The 16,722-nt window shown below is 40.2% G+C and overlaps 1 protein-coding gene across 1 annotated transcript in view; it reads left to right on the top strand.

Moving 5' to 3' along the window:
* SHISAL1 (shisa like 1) overlaps window positions 1–16,722 on the top strand; it is a 195,365-nt gene that overhangs the window by 72,194 nt on the left and 106,449 nt on the right. Inside the window, exon 2 of the mRNA XM_069806951.1 lies at window positions 7,287–7,441. The gene's annotated coding sequence lies outside the window, so the exon portion shown is untranslated. The remainder of the gene's footprint in view (window positions 1–7,286; window positions 7,442–16,722) is intronic.

Below are 16,722 nucleotides of genomic sequence, written 5' to 3' on the forward strand. Positions count from 1 at the left end.
CAGATACACGTCTCCTCCTCCTCCAGAAGTGCTTCTAGAAAAGTTATTTCTTCCAAGCACAGACCTTATCTTTAAAGAAAGAGATAAAGTTGATGCCCAGCGGTTGACTGGTTTTGTACTATGTTTGTAACAAATGTGTTGAAGTCACATCTGGTATAGCTTAGTGATGGCAGCAATAGGCTTCAGTTATTTGATCCCAAAACAAACCACCCTCACAGTAAAGAATTTTTTCTTAGGTTTAAACTGGATTTCTTCTGTTCCAATTTATGCCCACTGTCTCTTGATTTCCCATTCATAAACCCATGCTGACTACTCCTAACCATCTTCTTGTCTTGTCCTTGTCTTGAAATGACTTCCAGGAGGATTTGCTCCATCACCTACCCAGGGACTGAAGTGAGGCTGACTGGCTTGTTGTTCCCTGGATCTTCCTTCAGTTCCACAAGGTCATTAAAATGCCTCTCAGTGCCAGTGGTGACAGCTAGCATGGAGCGTGGTTATAAATTGAGGGGCCAAAGAACATTGCAGCACCTTGCCTTCCTCCCTGAGGAGCACTTGGTGCCATGTGCACTCTCGGTCACAAATCGGGGGGGACAAGGCCTCTGTTCAGCTCTCTCCCTGCATCCCCAAAGCAGTTGCATGCTGCCTTTTCCTCGCGGACGCCTTTCAACCTGAGCTGAAGGAGAACCCCAGTTTACAGTGCAGGGCTTGTGGTCGGTGTGGTTTAGCTGATTTGATCACACAAAATGCAATGCTGCGCTCTAGGTAGTTCCACAACTAACAGTACAGTAGAAGGCAATGCTTGTGCTTTGAAGGATGAAAGCGAGCAGATTCCTCCCTACTAGAAGTTTTCTGTAAATGGGACAAGACTGTTTAAAATTACAATGGTTGCTAATACAGTGTTCTCTGTTACTTGTAAACATAGTCGGATCTCAAGTGTAAAGCAGTGCTCATTGGGCTATGAGGGACTGAGGAGTAGCTGATGGATGCGTTGCTCTCCTACTGAATTCAGGCAAGTTCCTACCCTAGATTTAATTTAGAAGTTGAGAAAATTCATAAATTCAAAGCAAGACACAGCTGAACCTACAAAATTTTGCATGATTTCCAATGAAACCATGCAATTCCAGGGAGCTTACCCTGATCTCTTTCCCAAGCTGTAATGTGGCTTCATGCTTATAAAATTCAGCCCAGCTTTGCTGAAAGTTTTATGAACTTCATTCAACCTGGGAATTAACTCAATTTTCAGACAGATAACATAATACCTAGATAGACAGTGTGTGGGTAGGAAGATGGATATGTGGCAATGGCATACGTTTTCTTATCTGTTTGAATTAATATTTTAGAAAACAAGAACATTAATAATAGCTGAAAAACTAACTTTAGAATCAATTTTGTTCATCATAGCTTGGGTTGAATATCTGGAGCCCAAAGCTGATGGGAGTTTCTGTCTTTGATGCCACTGCCTGGAAAGCAAAAGTGAATATTCAGAGTACGTCTACAGAGGGACCCCCTTCCTAGCTGTCCCCCGCACACACTCACTCTTCCTCCATAGCTGAAACTTCTGCAAGAGAGATTACATGGTTTTGGTCAATTTATTTCCAATAGATGTTAAAATCTCACTGTCAAAGATGGTGAAAAAACCCAAAGGTTTTTACCAAGCAAATAAAAAGTGCAGAAGTGAGGAAGTGAAGGCTGTGGGAATCCTGTCAGCCTGGTACTGGTAGTGGCAAGCTCCAGGCAGGTGAGGTGTTTCCAACTGATACCTTACCTCTCAGAGCTGCACTGTCAAATTGTTCTTTCCTGACGTTTAATAATCAGGCCAACTGTAGTTTATGGCTGTATATTTTCTCCTCTCTCTCTCTCTCTCTCTGCCTATTCATGTTGATAAGGAGAGCAGTGGGGCTGCTGTACTTGCCAAACCCCAAAGTGAAAGGACTTCTGGTCCCCTGGTGGATTCAGATCATCGGGTCTGTGCCCTGAACAGCCGGGTAATGTTGCTTTGTGCTGTTGCAGGGCAGTGGCGGTGGGCTGAGATAGCTGACATGTATATGGCATGTGTGTAGTGGTCACTACGACTGATAGTTGACATACCTGGGCAGAGCTCAGCTTGTGAAAAGGGCTGTGGTTATGCACATTCGACTACAGATTAAATGTAAACTCTCTATGTAAATGCATACTCTTCATAGGGCATTTTCATTTGCTGGGTATTTTCTTTGGTTGGTATATCATAAATCGCTGGCATGTTAAAAATCAGTTAATGTAAATTATGTAAAATCCTTCATGGAATGAAATAATTTTCGAAATTATATTCATTGTCATTAGGGCAGTTTTTCTACCGTGAAATCATTTTTCGAATGACTTGACTCAATAGACAAAAGTAGCAGTTGCAGTAATAAGGCATCGTTCGTGTTGCAAGAGCTGATTGGGAAGTCTAAAGACAAGAGCTCTGTAATGTTTTAAATTACTGAATTTTGAATTGCAGAAAAGACTGTAGCTATTTTTGACCACTACAAAACAAGCCGGTTGTTTTTTGAGGTGTATTATCAAATTCTTTCCACAGTTCATATGTAAAGTATATTAAAACCGTTGCATCCTGATTGAAAGAGAACTGTAGCTTCTCTTAATTACTGAAGGAAGGAAAGTTGTCATTCAGAGATTTTTTTTTTAAACTGCAAAAAATGTAAATTTACTTCCAAGTTTTCCTTCACTGCAATATCATGCAAAATTTTGGCTTTCAGCATTCTTAAGGAACCATATTGCAAGTGCACAGGAAATGCTTTTTTCTTCCTTATAAAAGGTCTGCCACTGTTTTGCGTCCTTTTTTAACACGGTGTTTTGTTGTGGAAGGGGAAAAGGTAGCAATTCATAAATAATTCAGTTGTATGTGTTTATACAAAACCTTAAGAGAAATTAATCAGATGTACCCAAACACTTCCAGCATTGCTTCCACCTCCATGTTCCAGGGCAAAATGAACGTGTGGGTCAAGAGCTGCAGGCGCTTGGTAAGAGCGATGCAAATGTGCCGGCTGCTGTCCGACCCGCCGGACGGGAACGGTGCTGTTCAGCGCTCCCAGAGCAGGGCTCGCCTGTGACCTGCTTTTTGCCACCACCTAAGGAAGTAAAAAGCTACTTTGAGCTTTTTTATTCCCTCTCTGGGGGGCAGCTGCCCTCCCCTTCACAGAAGAGCAGGGCCTGAGCTCCCTGCAGATCTGAGGAGACCGTAAAGAGTAAACTGGGCACAGACTGGGACACTGGTGGTTTTCCCAGAGAAACGAGAGAGGGGAAGCCAGAGAGAGGACTGTAATTATGGCCCAGCTCTGGAGCAACCCAGTACCGTCTTGAAGACGAGAACATTGACTCTTCATTTTCTTCATTCGTTCTCAGTATCTTGGTATACCTTGACCCAGACTAAGGCACAACTTACGCGTGGTTTCAAACAAAGAGCAAAAATAATACATAGTCTGCGAAACAAAATGGTTTTGTGGATGGGTCTATAGTTCAGGTTAAACAAGGGCTTTTCGCACTGGAAAGTCATTTCAGATTGAAGTGTGAATGTAAAATGAAAAGGCCAGTTTTGAAGCAATGCCCTATGCAGATGCTCTTGTTCTGTCACAGGTGTGCATGTTTTGATATTGATTAATCTTTTTCAGAAGTGTATTATATTTGCATGGAAAGAATGAGGGTGTCCAGAAAAGGAGCTAGTTAATAAACAGCTACTGCACAAGGGCTTCTTTCACAGCGGCTCTTCGGCTGAAGTCCCGTGGCAGATGGGCACATGCAGCTTTACTGGTCTTTCTTCTGGAGGGCTATTTGCTCCGTCTTTTCCTGGTCTGAACGAAGTGGTGGTGCCCACCCAACACACAAAGAATTAATTACCAGAGTCAGCCCTGGGAAGCAGCTAAGCAGCTGGGCCCTGGTATCAGCTCCTGCTGCCACACGGTGCCTGTGGTCCAGCACCTTCCCTGCACAGTGCGGCAGGGAAGTGCTCTGAAAACTTAGCTCGCTTCCTCAGATCCTGTACTCTAATTAAACTCACCTAAAGAAAATAACTATTTTTTAATTTAGCTCCAGTTGCTTAAAAATTATTCCAAGTCTAAATTTTGTCTGTAGACTAAAACCAATTTATTCCGTTAATATCCATTCATTTTAGATGTTTAAATCTGTCATTCCTACTTGAGATGAGCTGATCGGCTTTTATGATTTTAAAGTATTATTGTAATAAGTGAACATAAGTATTGCCATCACCTAAGTCTGAAACGGGATAAACATCTATCTGGTCATGGCAGTAAGTATGCATTGCAGAACTGAGCCTGAGATTTTCCAATAAATTACCACATATTTTTCAGCCTGGCGTCCTAATCAAAAACAAGGCTACCTGGAAACTTGCAACCTTTGGATAAATTGACAAGCACTGAAATAATTACAAATGCGGGACTGTGTACTCTGTCATGCCAGCCTGATTACAGATCAAGAATTCTGGACTACATCACCTGCTCTTAATGGAAGCATAACACTAGTCAATGTGTGCCGTGGATTTTGCCCTCCGTGTGGAAGGTTAAGGTCCTGAATACCCTTGAGACAGCAGCAAAACTCCTAATCAGTAATACATCTGCTGCTATATCTATTCTCAGAACAAATCATTCTGGGACTGCCAGAGGTAATAAAAACTGCATTTTTATGGGTTAGTGTCCTGCAGTGGTTTTGAGGTCTGACTGAAGACAATGGCACTTAGCACGTTTCCTTTCTGTGTGGATTCTTTGGTGTCAAGCAAAGTAAAACTGACACAGCAGCTTTTCTCCGTTGCCAAGGTGCTCGTACTTTCTTGCTCTTTATACCTGACTGCACTTACAAAACTTGTAGGAACTTAGTTATTGGTCAAGTTTGGCTGAACTCGGACTGCTCAGAAGCTACTGGTGGAAAGATAAGATAAACAAGCACACAAAAACTATGAGTAAAGAAGTTTCTTTTCCTTAGGGAACCAGCCTAAAATCTTAGTAGCCCCAGAGAATCCATTCTCATATAGGTTCCCTGCCTATGAAATGTACATGGATTTCAGCCTGAGGAAGGTACCTTGAATGAATAGGTTTGCATCCAAATTCTAACCCCTTGTTAAAATGGTTTGCTACTCAGTTTTTTTTGTGATAAGTATTTTGCATAAATATTGATAATCCTAATTTTCTAAGTCCACTTATGACATCTTGTTAGCAAGTTTAACAATATCACTTTTTTAATATATTTGATTTTTCAACTTCTTTGAATTTTTGGATTCTCAAAAACTTCCATGGGCAGTGCAGACATCTGCAGAGTGAATTTATGTTTACTGGCAATATAAATGCTTTTCCCCATTGCCTTTTCTAGGTTTTTAAGAATAGTTTATGGTGTTATAGTAGTTTGCAGGCCACAAGTAGAAATCGCTACTCTAAACTTGCCTTTTTTTTTCATTTGATTATATTGTGTTTCTATTCAGCCACATCTTGAAACTATTCTCAGCTAAAGTCTGAACAGCAGTCTATAATAGTTAGGTAGAATTTTTTTTGCGTCTTTTGATTTTCAAGCAAATCTCTACTCCCTTGGTCTGAATCAGGTTAAGTATGTGTGCTGCTGTGGGAAGTGGAACCACATCTCTGGAAATCAGAGTGAAAGTAAGAAGGATAACAGCAAAATATTTCCTAGACTAGTCACATTTTAATGGTGATTACAGAGGAGTATAATACTGACTAGCATCTTGTATAGTGACAAGTACACAAGGCTGTTGTGGAAGTAATTCTGGTCTTGTTCAGGTTAATGGGAGTTTTGCCATTGACTTCAGTGGAATCAGGATTTATGTTTGATTTTTTAAATTATTATTATTATTGTTTTTTTCATATTTACACCACTAGACACCATAGAATATCGACAGAAATCCAACATACTCTGCTCTTGTTAGTATCTCTGTTCTTCCTCTCTTTTTCTCTGAGTGTTTTTTAAAGTTCATAACGCTTCTCAGCTAGTTTATTCAATTTCTTATCTTTATAGACAGACTCCATGCGTCCTGTTACTGTCCACATAGTAATTACAGACTTCTTTTCTTCTGAGCAGACAGTAAATGTATTGTTCTTTTTTTGTTTGGATGTGGATTCTCGAGTAGTCCTGGGGTCATCCGAGATCCATGAAGGAGCAGCAATAGCACTGTGCCTTGGCTGGCAGCTGAAAACTGTTCTGCTCCAGACTGTTTAGTGCAGAAGTGGTTAGCTTGGGGGACTGGTAATGACATAAGGAGCCTTTTCCAGAAACGTGCTGGAAGGGGGCTCACGAGAACATCTTATTAAAATTCCACTTTTATAAATGGAAATTTCTTTGCCTTAGAGATCAGTCCCTTTCCACGTATCATTTAGTCGTGACTATGAAAGATGACTTAACTCTGAGGCTAATAAAAATATTTTGCCTTCTGACATACATTATATTGTATTTAAAAAAAAAAAAAGAAAAAGGAGATGATATGACACATAAAAATTGCCAGTGAAAAAAGGAATCCAATTGAATGTTTCCCAAGAATATTAACATTGTTGATTCCTCAGATGAAGCCCCCCATCCCTCATGTCTAATGTCACAAATTGGTCCATGAAGAACACCATCAAACGAAGAGTATTTTCACCAATAAAATGATTGCAAATTGGTGGTATTCTCTTCATCGGTTGTGGCAGGGAGATGACAAAAAATTTCTATCATTAGAGCTAATAAACGGGGTAATCACTATCACCACAGTCCTGCTTTCACCAAATAAATGAATCCCATTTGTACTGATTAACCACTGATGGCATGCTGAACATTAAACTGAGCAAAGAGAAGATACAGCGTGAAATCCTGGTCCCACTGGAACGACCGCAAATGTTAAAAATTCCACTGACTTCAGAAGGGTAAACCACTGAGATTTAGTTTGGGTCTCTGCTCAGGGATTGTGCATCTTCGAGGCTAGCAGGCATGGCACTGAGAAACGCATACTTGAAGTTAGGTTCCCAAGTGCCTATTTAGGCCCTGAAATAAATGGCCTAATTTTCAAAGACATTTGGTACTTACCGGCTGGTGCTGGTGAGACCATTGCAATGAACAGTCACTGTAGCTCATTCTAATGTACACAGACCAGTGAATGTTTATCCCAAGGAAGTACTGTTCACTTTTTTTCTTTTTCTATCTGTCAAAGATATTGCAAAAAACCTTTGAGTAAAAAAAGTAACAGAACCCCAGCTTACCAAAAAGGATATTGTAAAACTCACCTTTTCCCTTTGGTATTTTCTTCCCCTTATGTTCAGGTATGAAATAAAATGAGGATTCACAACTTGACTGCAGAATTACAAGCAGATGAGAATCAGCGACCTGTTCCCTGCTGCATGGCATAGATCCTCCATTGGGAATGCAACAAAAACAGTGTCTCTGGAGCATGACTTGAACGTACTGATGAGAAAAGGTATCCAGTATTGTATCAAACTCTCTCATTTTTTTTCTTCTGTGCACTGTAGGAAAGCGTTCTGATGATCAAAACTGGTGGGTTTTAAGTGTCCTTCACAGGCAGGCTAAGATGATCAGTGCTGCTGGAATACTGAGTATGAGTCTTCCATAAGTACAAACAAAAGTTATTGTGGCAACAGGAGGATGTTGAACATATATGTAAAAAATAAGTAAATAAAGACAAAAAAAGGATAGATGGAAGATATTAAATCCCTTTAAAAGTAGGGTCAGTTTTATAATACAATGATCATAGGTCAAAAAAGAAAATTTTCAAGTCAGCGTCTTAGCTAATCCTTGGTAGTTTTGTACAAATAGACAACCTCAGGTCTGTTGCATAAAATTTAACTCAGATTGATTTGAATCTCCTGTTCTTTGAAAAGTGGCTGTCATCCATCTCTGTGTGTCTTTACTTAGTAAGACCTAACCTGCTATTTAATGTGTTGCAAGAGTGGCTTAACTGAAGTCTTCTTTTAAATCTATTTAAATTGAACCATTGCAGTCTTGTGTAGATGCACTTAAATCAATGTATAGCTGCCATATAAAATTCCACCCTTTGAATTAAACTAAATCAACATAAGCCAGTTGTAAATCAATTTAACTGTGTCCACATGTGGATTTGCTTCATGTTTAATGAAATTGATTTAAAGAAACAATCCTAGTGAAACCACTGCCACTTTCTTTTGCAGGCAAAGCCTATATTATGTTGATTTATTTGGAACTAGAACTCTTCTGGCATACATATTGAATAGCCAGCATAGCTCTGCAGCTGCACTGTTGAACATCAACCTGAATTCTTGGTCTTGTTATGGATTTGGCTAATAAATTTTCTTGTTTGAAGCCATATTTCTTCCTCAGTGAGATTTAACCCATGCATTTGTCTTCCCAAATGCGTTGGGATTAGGAGGTTTTTTTGAATAATCTGATTAATTTAATCCAAACAGGATTTCACCCTATGTGTTTGTCCTGCCAGAAGTAGCATAGGCTCCTCATATCAGCAGTTATGTTCTTAACAGAATAGTCTAGATTTTCGGTTTGATTTATGAACACACAAACAAGGAAAGTTTTAAATTCAATCAGGACAATGGCCATATATTGTCTAGCCAGGATGTTCTGGTAGGGTTTCCATCATATGCAGGAAATTGATGTCTCCATGAATTTATGGCTTCAGGTGACAGCAGTCTTCAGATTGGCCCTGATTAAATAACAACATTAGTTCTAGGATTGTAGCTCCAACCATTTGTACTTCTGGAAATTGTGTGGAGATTAATTCATCCTCGTGCATATGTTTATCCTTTAGTGAACTGAGTTTTGTTTTCCTATCCAGAATTCATAAGGATTTGTTACATATGCAATTCATTTTGGTGAATACCTTCAAAAGGCAGCAAGAAAGGAAAAGTTCAGACTTGCGTGTCCCCAATTCCTAATGTCTTATCTGAAAATCACAAATTTACATCCATGAGAGACATACATAAAAACCCCAGTGAGTACCTATGATTTTGTCTACACTTTTTTTTCCCAAACATGCCATTTATTCTAATAAAAGCTATTACCGCTCCCTGCAGACTTTACCGGGCTGGTAGCTGCAGTAACGCTGCTGCTAGTGTTGTGCTCACTGGTGTCACACGTCCTGCACACCAGTCAGAAATCCAGTAGAAGCATGGGGACTCTAAGCTAAAGAAAAATTAGTAGTGGTGTGGCCTTTCAAACCCATTTGATCTGGAGTAATTTATGCATCTAATAGCAGTTAATTTTGTACATACTGACTATTTTGTAACTGTACTGCAGGGCAATACTAGATTACTTCTTTCACGGTGCCAGATCTTAATGAATCTTTTCTGTAGTATATAATGTATTGTTTGTCTGTGGTGGTCTCTCCTTCGTTGTCCCGACTTGTAGTTTTCTGTAAGCACTCTAAAGGGAACTTCAATAAAAACACAGATCTGGAAAGGAGAAAACAGATGCAGAACACAAGCCAGATCCTCAACTCATGCTAGAGAGATGCCACATGCAAATCTGCATGCCAGCCAGTGCTCTCTTGGGGCTGTCATTCCCAGCATAGTGTGAGCATACCATTCTCAGTATAACACCAACACAAGCATCCAAATGCTTTGAAATTTTTAAGGGGGAAAATTTGGAAAACTGTCTTGGATTTGCTGCGAGTACTTTCTTAAAATGTACTTTGGTACAGTTAACTTCAGTAAAATAACCAAATGAAAATACTGAAGGAATGTGACCAAAAGAATAATCAAAGATACGGAGTTCCTGGCTCAGCATGTTTCATTCATGAAAACTTCATATGGAAGTTTTCGATCCAATTTCTTGTTTGTTGGCATCAATATTGAGATTCAGACCACTATAGTTTCTGGAGACAAACCCTCCTTATTCTGAGCTGTTCCTACGTGTCTCTGATCTAGGCCCAATTTTCCCCATCCCTTGTTCTTTGTCCTTTGTGTGCATTTTAGGCCTACCAGCTCAGTCTCTCAAATCAAAATAGCCCACTATCCTGCCTTCATCTCCTCTTCCCCATGTTTCTAGTCCCAGATCTTACTCCTTCACCCTGACAGGACACAGTCACCTCTCCTTATCCCAAACTTACTCCCCAGCTCCTGCTGCCACCTCTTCCTTCAGTCCCATGCCCTCTGGAGTCTCTAAAAATGGTTTAATTCTCAAACTACTGGTCCATGAGGCCATGGAAAGTAGTCTAGGAAATAATTTCATTTTCAGATAAAAGTATGTTTTCATTTCAGATGGTGACCCACAAGGAATTCAGATGGTTGAGAGGCTTTACTGAGCAGAAGGCTTAGGAACTCCTCCTCCATGGTTATTTTGACAATAAACTTTGTCTTGCCACATATGTGACTTTTAAATACATAGAAGTATTTTTTCAATCTCAGATTTATAATCCGTTGGGTTGGCAAAATGCTCTATGAATTCCTTAACTGTGCACTTTGGCCTGACTTCGTCTTTCATCCAAACCATCATTTCTATTTCTGTTTCCCTAACCTATCTGTTTTTATATGAGGACTTTTTGTGTTACATTCTGCGCTGTGCTGGCCATAGCACTCTCAATCTTCCCTTCATTCAGTCGCGCAGTTTCCAGAGCATTGTCTTCCCCAAAACTTCTGTCTCCCATGACCCTGTTTGCAAGTTAGCAGCTTCTCTTCTCAGTTCTTACTTACTCCAGTGCTATTGTCTTTAGTCTCTACCTGGCACTTATCCCACTGCTTCCAGGCACGTATATCTTCTCCTTGCCTTTTTCTTTTCCTTTTTAAAGTATTCTTTCTCTTGTTACTGTCAAATATACTTCCCTCCTTGTATAGGTTCTCCTGCACAATCAGAGCTGTGCTTGCCTCTTTGTTCCAGCATGAGCCTTTGCCGTGCTGCTTGTTTATGCTGCTACTCACTGTTCACCATCACATTCAGCAGAAGCAAAGTATCTCCTGGTGACAGCAGTGTGAAAGCATATGCTAATTTTTTAAAATGATGAACAAGGTTTATCACATTCTCTTTGGAGAACTTGTATTCTAGCCTGTTTGGGGAAGCCTTTTAAATTTTTTTTTCTACAGAATCAGAAAAACAAATGAAAAGTACAATTTCTTTTTGCGTGTTCCCAAATGCTGCATCTTTCCCAGGATCTCAGATAGAACTAAGCAATTAGGCAATTTTAAAGCTTGTCAAAGCTGCAGACAGTACAAGGCCAGACAATGCAGCATAGACATAACACATTAGAGTGAGTGTTACAGTTATAAAATAAGAGAGATGTGCATAATAGGAAAAGGAGTGAATCGAGGGTGGGGGGAGATGGAGGGCTGAAATTCCTTCAGCAGTCTCAGTGGTTCTTAAACAATTGCATCTAGCTGCATGCTCCAAGTGTTCTTGAATTTGTCTCATTGCTCTCTAGGGTGGAAAGCTGCTTTTTCTGTGCTGTTCCTTCAGAACAGCCAAACACCCTTTTTTCTATTCTGGGCTGAGGCTTATTTCTGTTTTCTGTAAATTCATACGCTCGATGCAGATGTGATCTCTGCAGCCGTTAAAATCCAAAGTCATTGTGGCCTGATATAATACATTTCAGCAAATAAACATAATGAACATGATTCTTCGGCAGAGGTTTGTCTACTGAAGACCGCTTTAATTCTTGGGTCTCTCTCTGTTCCTTCAGCTGCCTGACTGCTGGACAGTCCCAGGCAATACTTACCAGTGCCCTATTTTCTTTATTACAGCGCTCTCAGGCATTAGAGAAAAAGGCCTTTGTCAGCTCAAACTCCATAGTGTGTCTGATAAAGTTGATATTTATATTTTTGTATGAAGCTGTCTGCAAGCCATAAAAAAGTCTCTTATTACAACATACGCTCTGCCACTGGGACCCTTTCAAGGGGTGACCTGCTCTCATAAAGACCTTCAGGCTGGTGCAGCTGTTCATTAGCAAAGTGTTGTAGGGCATTCTGGGACCTGTGACAGTCCAGGAGTATCTGATCTAGTTCCTTCATTTTAATTATTGCTACAGTAGTAAAGCCAGCAAAGGCAGTAAAGTAGCAAAGGGAGAGCACATTTGCCACTTTGCCTATAATAATTTGGATTTCTTCAAACTATAGACAGGGTGCTAACCAGAATCACAGAGGAGACCTCTACAAATGCTATTAATTTCTTTTTAATAAGTTAGGAGGGTATATGCAGAGAGGCAACAAAAAATACAGAGATATTTATGTAGAATATTCATTTTTGTACTTAAAAATCTTTCTGCAGCAGCTCAGGGACAGATGACACTCCCTGTTAACCTCACTGGGGGAACTCAGGGTTTAAATAAGGCTTCTCTAGCTATTTAAAATTTCTTGGCGGTTTATTACCTTGGTCCTTAATTGCATTCATTTCCCTGTGGAGATTCCTTTGAGAGAGATTCTCCATTACATGGCTGCTGGGAGATTTCCAACAATTCGCATTTTTCCCAATTAATTTCAGACTCAAATATTGACTCATTTTGGGAATGAAGTGATAATAGGACTGAATTTCTGGTTTGGAGAGTTGGTTGTATATACCATGGGGTATTAATCAGTATATACTATTAATTTATACCCCATTGGATGACTCTGTAATGTCTGCTGTCTAGATGAACTCTCAAAGTTTTTGCTTCAGAAGCAAATCGAAAGGAATAATGTGATGATGGCTTAATGCCTCTGAAGATAATGAAAGTGTCAAGAGACTCTTTAGCTCATGATGTGAGAAGCTGGTGAGAATACAAGATCTGAATGCTGGAGAATTAAACACAGGCTGAAACCCAAAAGTTTGTAGATGGTGGAAGAGAAACCTCTTTTTCTCCATATACGCCTGAAATATCACATAATCGCTGGATTGCAGTAGTACAAAATAAGTTGTCAATGGCTGTCAAAGTTTTAACAAATCCAACTTGATTTGGATGCAAAATGGAGCTCAAACGCATTTTCAGGCTCATTGCTAGAACTCATTCTGTCTGTACCAGTTTCTAACCAGTCGTCTGCCAGCACTGTTGAAAAGAGATACCCATTTGAAGTTACAACATAGCATGGCATCCCTGCTTTAGTCAAGGAGCACAATATTAGGGCTTTCCTCAGTGTCACTCTCCAAAAATAACTCTTAATCTGTCCAAGTACTTTTTAAGAAAAAAAGTTTAAGGAATGGTGTGTGGATCTCTGTGTCAATGTCCTCCAGACTTTCCCTGCTTTCAAATTCTTAACATACTGCCCTCTCATATGATGATGAAAGCCTCTGTGCTGTACTACCATAGCTCCTAGCATTTTTTTAATAAGTAGGCCCACCGCACCAGTGTACTGACACCTAGCAGGTCCTCATGTTCTGAGAATTGAAAAGATTCTTTTGTTTCATCAGAAATCTTTGGATAAAGTTAATAATTTACCAATTCTTATTATAGAGGGCTACTGTTCTTCCCAAAACAGCTGTTTAATCAGGCCTTTAAACCTTAATCAGCTAAGAAATGCCTGCTTTTTCAACTAATTCCCAGAAATAATGCCTGTCCATAAAGGAGAAAATCAGCCTGACATGACTGTACTTTGTGGAAATCATATTGCTATTAGCCAGAGCTTCCTATGTATCTGGAAATAGAGCCTGCAATGTCAGTTACAACATGTTAATTTGTATTTTTTTTTCCCTCAAGGTCTCTTAAAATTTCTCTGTAATGCTGATTTAACTTTTCATTAGGATGTATCTGATAGTCTATGTGTTACAGGTTGAAGGGGGTTTGCTTCTTTAGTTTTCACTAGCAAGTTTATTTTCCTCTGTAAAATTTTTGAAATATGTGTCTGACAGAAGTGTATAATCCCCAGAGTGTCTATTCCTTGGATGTGTTTCCATTAAGAGCATTACAGATCCTCTATCAGAGAAAACAGTTGTAGCAGTACGGGAGGCAGCTAGAAAATTAACAAGCCCTCGCAAAAGAGAAAGAAATCTCCACAAGCACAGAACCCAGATAATGGCAAAAGTACAAATAATCTCCATCTATTGGATATATGAACTTCCAGGTATTACTTCTCTGAACATCTTTGAAATGTCATTCCAGCACCATTGTAGTTTTGGCTGGTTTATGAGTTAGGGGCCAGTTGTGGCCATAAAGGGAATCAAAGTACCAAAGCAACCACAACAGCCATGTGTGTAATTTAATATATATCTATATTATAAAAAAAAAAAAAAGCTGGAAAGGCTTATACATAATGTACATCAGCAGTGATCCATTAGATCCATTTTCGCCTTGATGTCAGGGGCCTAAGGGCACCACCAAGTTCTGCAACCTCTTCTCCCACCATGGGGTTTTAGCTGACGTGACACAGGCAGGTGATGTTGGGTCAGGCTGCTGGGAAAGCAGCTAGCTTGGGACAAAGAGCTACAAGAATCCTTGCTGGGGGCTTCCCCCTCTAGCTTGGGAGCCAAATTTAGCTCAGGCCTCAGCCTTGGTCCTTGTTTGACCTGCGCTGCGGGAATGCCCTGTCTGGCCATGCACTCTGCTGATCCTGACTTTGTCTTCATGACTTGACTTCCCGGCTCGGTGCCACGGAGCTGCCCCATCATTGTGGGAGTCTCTGGAAATGATGGCTCACCCTGGTTAACACCAGCAGACCCTCTCAGCTCCCCTTGCACTAGTACCGTGGCTCTGACCCCTTGGAGGTGAAGACACTGTCCCAGCCTCTCTTGCGGTTGCCCTCAGCTCCCCGCAGCCTGACCTTGCTGTTCCTCAATGTTTGGTAATATCTATTCAATCATCTCCTAAATACCAAATTGCAATGAAAAAGCAGCACTTAGCACCTCAACAAGCTAACACACACATATTTGAGATGGAGGCAGGGGTGGAATATGGTAAGAAGATGTGACATCCTGGGCAGGAGTTTTTCCAACACTTAGCACCTTCTTCGATCGTTCAGTATTTCTCTCGTGGCAGGATAACAAGTACTTTGTAGGCACATGGAAAATGGAAACTTAGAAAATTTGGTGGGTTTTAACTGATGTCAAAATATTCCTGCCTATCATTGCTTTCTCTTAATATGTTTGCCAAGTGCAGCACATAAGTACTTGTAATAGATACTTAGGCTTGAACTGAGACATTTGACACTGTGGGAGCTGTATATCCTCAGGAAGAGACTTTACCTGCAAAGATTATTTCCTTTCCCATATAAAAGGCAGATAGAATAACTGAAGAAAAATAGGCCTATTGCCACACATCATAAACTTTTGTATTAAGGCTCCTGTTAGTACATTTCGTGTGCCGTGTTGTTATACTCAAGGTCTGAGCATTTTTAAGGAGCTCTGACTAGAAAATAGGGAAGGGAATCTCAGATCCTGGGTGAGAGGGGGTGGGAAAACAGGGGAAGGGACCAGGCCTGTGGAAGAAAGGAGATGGGTAGGAGCAAAAGGGGAGCATCTGAGGCTAAAAAAAAAATCAAAGGTAGTGAATGAAGGACAAATAAAAGCTTTAGATGGATAGAAATCACAGTACTCCATAGCTCAGCAACCTGTACTATATTTCCTTTCAGCCTCCCCATCAGTGCATCATTCAGGTTATTCACACATCACATGGTGCCATTTTGCAAGAGCACCTTTCTTCTATGCTTCCAACATGTGGAGTCACGAGCCTCTGTGGACTCCCAGAAACCAGACAGGATGGCACAGAGGGGGTTTCTGCTGGCACTCCTTTTCAAAAGCAAAGTTAATGCTTTCCTGCAGGGAAAGCATCTCTTTGGTGTACTTCAGTGCTGAGATAACACTGTACTATCTGCAAACAAATTATCTGTATTGATCTGTCCAGTTAGGTGTGCTTGCCAACATGTCCTTAACTCACTGCTACAGCTAGAGAAACCAAAGACACCTTGTGTAACTGATAACACAATTTAAATGCATCCTTCATACCAATATTTCATTCCCCTCAGAACCCTGCGGAATTCGATACTGCTTTTAGTCTCTTCCCTGGACTATTTCACACTCAACCACGTAGTAAACTTGCTATACCTATTCCAGGAGATAATAAAGCATGCACTTGGAGCAGAAAAGGTTACTAGATGTGTTAGTCACAGCCACTGGTTAAGTTTTTATGTACAAGTAGGGTAGACAACTGTAACAACTAAAAGGAACTTGGTGTGAAACAAGCAAACAAACTAGTACAAATATTAAAACTTTTTTCTTGTTTCTGCAAAGGATGCACTTTGTAACCAACTTTGAAGTAAAGCTGGGCTGAAAGTTCATGGAGAAACATGGTCTCCCCTGCTTAGCATATTTCCTTGAAAAGTCTGATCTCTGTTCTTGCTTGTCTTTTGCCTAAATCTTTAAAAATAATTGTCTTCATAGTGTCTTAATACACTGTGTTCCCTAACATAGTTTCTTTTTTTATCACAGGCTAACAGCATTCTTTTTTTTTAAGGGGAATTTGAAAAATGTTCCAGTCAATTCCTGAGGTTTAGCATTCAATGTTGGTTTAGAAGACAGTAACCTATCAAAATAATTTTTATTTTTATCCAACAGGGTAAAAACTTCTTCAGGGAGTGGGGAGGGGCATAGTTCCAGAGGCTGCTTTTCTCTGTCCTCTCAGGAACTCCAATATTTCGGATTTAACGTATCTCTGACTGTTTCTCTTCAGCTGACTACAAAGCTCTTGCACTTGATCAATCGTCAGTATTCTCCCTTTGATGCCGTTCTTCCATAGTATTGGTGTTTACGAGGCCTTTTGTGTTTCAGCCGCTTCTTCTAGCTGGGCAATTTTGTCCTTCT

This window comes from Haliaeetus albicilla, chromosome 19 (assembly GCF_947461875.1).
Source record: "Haliaeetus albicilla chromosome 19, bHalAlb1.1, whole genome shotgun sequence".
Taxonomy (NCBI): domain Eukaryota; kingdom Metazoa; phylum Chordata; class Aves; order Accipitriformes; family Accipitridae; genus Haliaeetus; species Haliaeetus albicilla.